The sequence below is a fragment of the Prosopis cineraria genome, unplaced genomic scaffold, assembly GCF_029017545.1.
Source record: "Prosopis cineraria cultivar Desert tree isolate PC_DT_omini unplaced genomic scaffold, ASM2901754v1 PC12, whole genome shotgun sequence".
Lineage (NCBI taxonomy): Eukaryota > Viridiplantae > Streptophyta > Magnoliopsida > Fabales > Fabaceae > Prosopis > Prosopis cineraria.
In genome coordinates this window covers 38,794,524-38,801,059 of record NW_026555343.1, presented here as the reverse complement: position 1 = coordinate 38,801,059, position 6,536 = coordinate 38,794,524, and the positions used below count along the sequence as shown (strand labels likewise).

The window sequence follows — 6,536 nt, the reverse complement described above, 5'->3', positions numbered from 1 at the left end:
AAACTCTATTCCACAAGGGTTTTCCTACAGTTTCCTAGCTTTAGAACCTTGCTTTAACACCAAAAATGGTATAGAAACCAGAAGAATAGGAAAAACTTTACAAGTTTATTTCTCTCAATTGGTTCGTGTCTTCCATACAGTGTGAAGCATCCTATTTATACTATTGGGATAGGGAGAGGATTACAACTGAAACTAAAAGGGGATTAATGCTTTTTATTGAGATGAACGTTTATGGAAAACGGATTGGCTGCGTGGCTGTGTTAATGGAGTTGAATGGCGTAACGGCAGTGCTGCTGTGTTCTGTATGGCTTTATTCTGTTTCATTAAGTGATCAACTTCTATATTTTTCATATTTGAAGCATAATGAAACAGAGTTCATTTTCATTGTTGATTGTGTTTTTATTTCTCTGTTTTTATTCCTGACTACATGTGATATCCGTGTAGTCTATCTGCTTTTCTTAGTTAATTATTTTCTGCTTGTATCAAGGAATTTGGCATGTTATAATTATTAGCCTCTCTCCCTATTTAAGTTGGTTTATCAGCCTCGCTTTCAAAATGAGGCAAATTACCAGATTCAGAATTGTAATAGAATTCTGAAATTCCCAGAATTCTGCCACAAGAATTCACGATCTTCAGAGGTAGCTTTCAAAAGCGAAGCCAGGTCCACTCTAACAAGTTTGGAATTTGCATGAAGTAGTAGAAGATGCAGAAGATGAAAGCTAGTTTCCACAATTTACCTACATACAAGACAGATTCATCGAAGAGAATGGATATGATAATTATGATTAAGGGCATGACATGATGCATAACAAAATCAGAAATATAACAAAAATCAGCATAAAATATTAAAATTCTAACTAAGATCTCAACACTTGCTGCAATCGTTGAAGATAGAATATGTCCTGAAGCACTTTAATGAAGGGAGTTGTTTTGGGCTATCAATATGCCCAACGCCTCTTTGTTTTCACCTTGAATTCAATCTGTTGGAGAACTTGTTTATATTCTGTGGCATATATTGGGCAGACTCCACATGCCTTGAGCAAGCTGGCACTGATTTCCTTTCCCCTTTCACATGAAATAGGAATTTCATAAAGCAGAGAGAATTGAAATGAAACCTTTGGATTACAAGCGGCGCCATGAATGTTGCCCCTACTCTTAACTGCCTCTGATATGTATTCACCACGTTGAAACCACAGAAAAACATGATCTGAATTCAGTTCCATAGGATCTATTTGCATAGTCCAGCCAGTTGCATATTCACAATTTTCCAAGTCAACATGGCATTCTAAGTAGCCTGGGACATCCATTACCCTTTGAATCAAGTGAGAAAGAACAACACAGCAAAAAAAAACCCTTCAAATCATCGAAACATGGAGTCAATTCAATAGGGTTGGAAGTCTCTGTTGTCTGTGCTTTGACAAACCACTCGGGAACTGTGCTTCCAGGGTAACATATAAATGGATCATAATTGTTATATGCTCCTCGCTTCAAGGAGACGTGAGAAAACTCCATCATGAATGAATGATCATACAATTTCAGGCAATTTTGGAAGGTAAAGGAATAATCTTCTTCCTCATTGTCATCTTCTTTTCTCTTAAAAGTTGTTAAAGTTGGGACAGTCTCCAATGATACACAGTCATCGACGTTTAAACATGTGATGGATGAGGGAAGTTCTGGTATAGACAAAAGCCTCCTACAATTTCTCAAGTAAACTTTTTTCAGATTTGAAAGATGCTTGATGCTAGCAGGCAAGTTCTCAATATTGCTTCCTTCTAGTACTAATTTATTCAACGATGTTAAAGCACTGATATTGGCTGGCAACACAGACAAGTAAGTACATCCTTTCAAATATAGTTTTTCTAGAGAATGTAAACCACCAAATATGATGCGTAGCTTGTCTCCGTGAACAACGTTTTTGTAATCAAAAAGACGAAAATCCTTCAAAGATCTTAAGCAACTTAACTCATTTGCTGCAAGATTCCTCAGTTTTGAACCATTCAAATGAAGTACAGTAAGCTTACAAAGACGCCCAATTGCTGAGTGAAATCTTTCTATTCCCGTTTTTGCCAAGTATAAGAATGTTATTTCCTCTGAAGATAATGAAAACTCCTTGAGTCTAAAACACTCATCAACATGAAGCAATTTAAGAGATTTTAAATGAACCTCACTTTGTAGACTTCTCAAACTTTTGCATCCATCTAGAGACAAATAAACAAGTGAGTGGAGAGACAAGATAGATGGATGAAGATTGTGCAAACTTTCACGATTCACAAGATCCACTTCTTCAAGATTCTGAGCCATGGAGAAATCAGGTAGTTCCTCCAATAGTCGTGATCCCTGAAGGTTTAATCTCTTCAAGTTCACAAAATCCTATAAGAATCAAAAAAAATCATTATTCGGAAAAGCCCAAATACATTATAATTAAATACAAAACATAAGATACACCTGTATATAAATACCTGCACACCCTCCCACAGTTTTCTAACATGGCTATTTTCCATTGTAAGTTCTACAAGCTTCTCAGCACAAGAAATTGATGGTAATGATTTCCATGGATATCCATCCCAACGGAAGTACCTTAATTTATCAGGAATGCATGAAGGCTAGCAGGAAGGTTCACATAATTACATGATCTACCATACACGCTGCAGTATAATTTGAGATATCTTAGATTGGTCATTTTTGTGAAGGTGTCTGCATTCAAGTGTAAATCTCTACTACTCCAAGACATATCCAACACAATGCCTTCAATTGCGTCAGTTCCCTGACACAAAAGATCATCACATTATTAAACAATTAGTGTTTTCAAATTCTTCAGATAAGGAAAAAAAATATGTAAACTAATTAGTTACAGCATCTTTCCCTTACCTTGTTATTTTTCAATACATCATAAATTTCTTCATCATCCCTCAACCGGCTACGTCTCTCTGGATGCTTGGCAGATTCTTCACGAACAATTTGTTCACACATTTCTTCAATTAAGTCGTGCATTTGTATATTATCATATGAAACAGTTATAAGAGCTTTGTTCAAAAGGTTGTCGATTCCAACCATAGTATAAAGACCAAAAGCATCAAGTACCCTTATAACATCATCTTTACTTTCTCCTTTGAAAAAGAATGCAATGTCTAGCAATATTTCTTTTTCAGCATCATCCAACCCCTCATAACTCACTTTCAGTGCGTTTTGAATCTGCACATTAGGATACTTCTGGAGCTTCTTGAGTGCACTTTCCCATGTTTCCATATTTCTAGAATGAAAATCAGAACCCAGAACTTTCAAAGCTAGTGGGATACCCCTGGCATAATCAACTGCCCTTCTTGATAGCTCTTCATATCCTGTTTTGGGACGGCATTGATTGAAGGCATTCAAGCTTAAAAGTTTCATGGATTCTTCAAAATTCAACACCTTCATCTCATGTATTATCAGAATTCCTCTACTAATAAGAACATGCTTATCTCTTGTTGTTACAATGATTCTACTACCTGGTCCCAAGCAAAGTTGTTCTCCAAGTAGATATTCTAATTGCTCAGATGTGTCAACATCATCCAGAACAATAAGAACCTTTCTCCAACGCAGCCTTCTGTTACTTGCTATTCTGGATTTTGCTTTCGCTCCACCATTCACATGGTGATTTTCTTGGTCTAATAATTCAGAAAGAAGTTTCTGAAGTAAACAGCTTAATCCATTAATCTGCTTTGATTCTTCTCGCACGTTTTCTAGGAAGCAGCAGCTTTGAAATTTGGAAGAGAATTTGTCATATATAGCACGAGCAAGGGTTGTTTTGCCGATACCCCCCATCCCCAAATTCCAAGACTTTGAATCTCGTCTGAGTCAACATTCAATAATGATTCAATACAAGCCAAGTTTTGATTAGCTCCAACTCGGCACTTTGGTTCGACAGGGTAAATATCATCCAATTTTGTCAAGACATCTTTCAAGATTTCATCAATGAGTTCAGATTCATTCCTGGCAGACAACAAGAGAAAGGAAATACAAATGAAAAAAATTTGATTAAGTTACAAATGCAAAACAGCAAAGCAAAATTGACAAACAACATAGAAATATTAAATTCATAGGTAAAAATAAAAAAAATAAATACATATAATCCATGAGAATATCATTTCCATGTTAGTTTGATTGAGAAACAAGAAGTTAAACTTTTGGGATCTAGTTTGAAATTTCTAGGTATCTTGTGAGGAAATAACAAATATTTTGATGCAAGACAATCTAAAATTAAGGTTAAATTCTTTGTAACCTAATCAACCAGCTAGATAGGCATTATTATATTTATATATTGTTAAAATATGTAAATATATTATTTAGCCTTATAGTAGATATTGGTTGGTAGTTAGGAGTTATAATAGCATTAATTATTCTGTTTTAATTTGTGGTACTCTTATAAATACTACAGCAACTTCTTATAAATACTTGAGAAGTAACAAAGAAATATTTTTTTCTCCCATTATTCTACATGAGGAATGAAAAATTCGGGTGGAACGTAACGATGCTTAGTTGGTAGCGAAATTGGAGAAAGTGGTCAAATGAGTGACGAAGAATATCTGCACATGAGGGTGGGATATTCTTTGGCATCAACTATCATACACAGTCGAAACTTGAAATTAACTAGGATCGACCATAGACTGGACGTAGGTCTCCTTGGATGAGCCAAAAGAATCATAAAATTAAAATGTCGGTTTTGGTCAAAAAAGACATCCGGCCCCCTGCCCCATGATTGATTGTAATTTGTTAATTTGGCTTCTACACCTATCATTGACCCGTAATTAAACTAAACTCTATCGATCAGCTATCATAAACATCTCCAGTACTTGAAAATAGTGACCGTATACGCATACATGTCATATTGTCTAATGCCATAGGACAAAAAGCCTGGCCACCGTAAAGAATTATCAATACAGATGATCGATACAACATTAAATTGTACGAGCTGTGGTATTACGTTGTTTTCATACTCAAGCAGCCTCAGCAGAGCTTTTCTAGAAATGTAAGAATGGTGCCGCGAGAACAAACTTTAATACGAAGGAAGAAAGTTAAACTTGTGTCTGCAAATTTAGAAATTGTAGAATTATTGAAGGACGCCAGCACGTATGGCTCAGAATATATTATTTGTTAATAGAATATAACAAGCGGGTTTGGAGTTAGTTTGATTGACAAACAGGTTAGAAATATTAAATTCATAGACATTAATACAGTAAAAAAAAAAAAAAAGACTTATAATCTATAAAATAATATCACTTCCATGTTAGTTTGATTGAGAAACACCAAGTTAAACTTTTGGAATCTAGCCTGAAATTCCTAGGTATTTTATGAGGAAATAAATATTGCGATGCAAGACAATCTATAAATAAAGGTAAATTCTTTGTAATCTAAACAACCAGCCAGATGGCATTATTATATTTATATATTTTAAAAAAGAAAAAAAACATCAGAAAAAGAAACTTACTGAGAATTCAATGAATAGTGATAACCAGACAAGTTAGCCGCTTTGGTCAAGGCAGATCTCCAAACTTGTAGCACGCAGCCTATATTATCCTTGAATCTTTGTTCATGTTGGGCAAAAGCATCTGCAAAAGTGCCTTTTTGATGCCTAACATCTGATGGATCTACATGGTAGAAAACTGGAATTACAATCTGTTGATTGGCTTCCTTGCATTCCATGATTTTGACAAGCTCTTCCAAGCACCACTTTGAAGAAGCATAGTCTTTCGAGAATATCACCAGTGACATCAGTGAACCTTCAATTATTTTCTCAAGTGTTGATGATACTTCGTTTCCTCTCTCAAGTCTCTCATCTACATAGAAATCTATCTGCTCCTGACGTAACTCCTTTGTCAAATGGCTAAGAAAACCATGTCTGATGTCTGAACCTCTAAAGCAGATGAACACATCATACTTTTTCTGAGGAACTTGTGAGGAGGAGGAGGAAGAAGCCATTTTATTGGACAGATACAAGAGTATTTCAAACTACGGGGAGCCTAAAAAATGAGAAAGATGAGGAGGAAGATGATAGCATTTATGCATTTTGAAGTGTAGTCCAGATATTTTTCAAAAAACAAAGTTTTATTTTTTGTATCAAATAATTGTATCTCGTGGATTTATACTGTGGTAAGTAACTCGTTATATACTGAGTGGATTCCAAGTGTGTAATAATTTTATAACAAAAACAAACAAACAGCCTTGGAGTATATAACTTTGACGAAGAGATAACTTCTAAAAATCTGAGATCTATTGCAAGCAACGATTTTTCCAAGAATAATTGAAGGAAAAAATGAAATATTTTAGGAATATGCAACTGTAAGAACATCCTACCAGACAAATACTCGATAAGATATACATTTCACTCGAATCTTTGTATCTAGACTGTTCCGTGATGGTCAAAATGGTGATTGCAAAGCAAAGTTGATGTTAGAGACTCCAAGAGCTTCCAGAAATGAAAACTTTGTTGCTTGCCATCTTTTTGAAAGACATGCATGTCCTTGAAACAAAATGTTCCCGCTGGTTTAGTTCTAACGGAA

The 6,536-nt window shown here is 35.1% G+C and overlaps 1 pseudogene; it reads right to left on the bottom strand.

Annotated features, from left to right (window-relative positions):
* Positions 1-753: 753 nt before the first annotated feature.
* LOC129288093 (disease resistance protein RPV1-like) lies at positions 754-6,504 on the bottom strand (annotated as a pseudogene).
* Between the last annotated feature and the right edge of the window lie 32 nt (positions 6,505-6,536).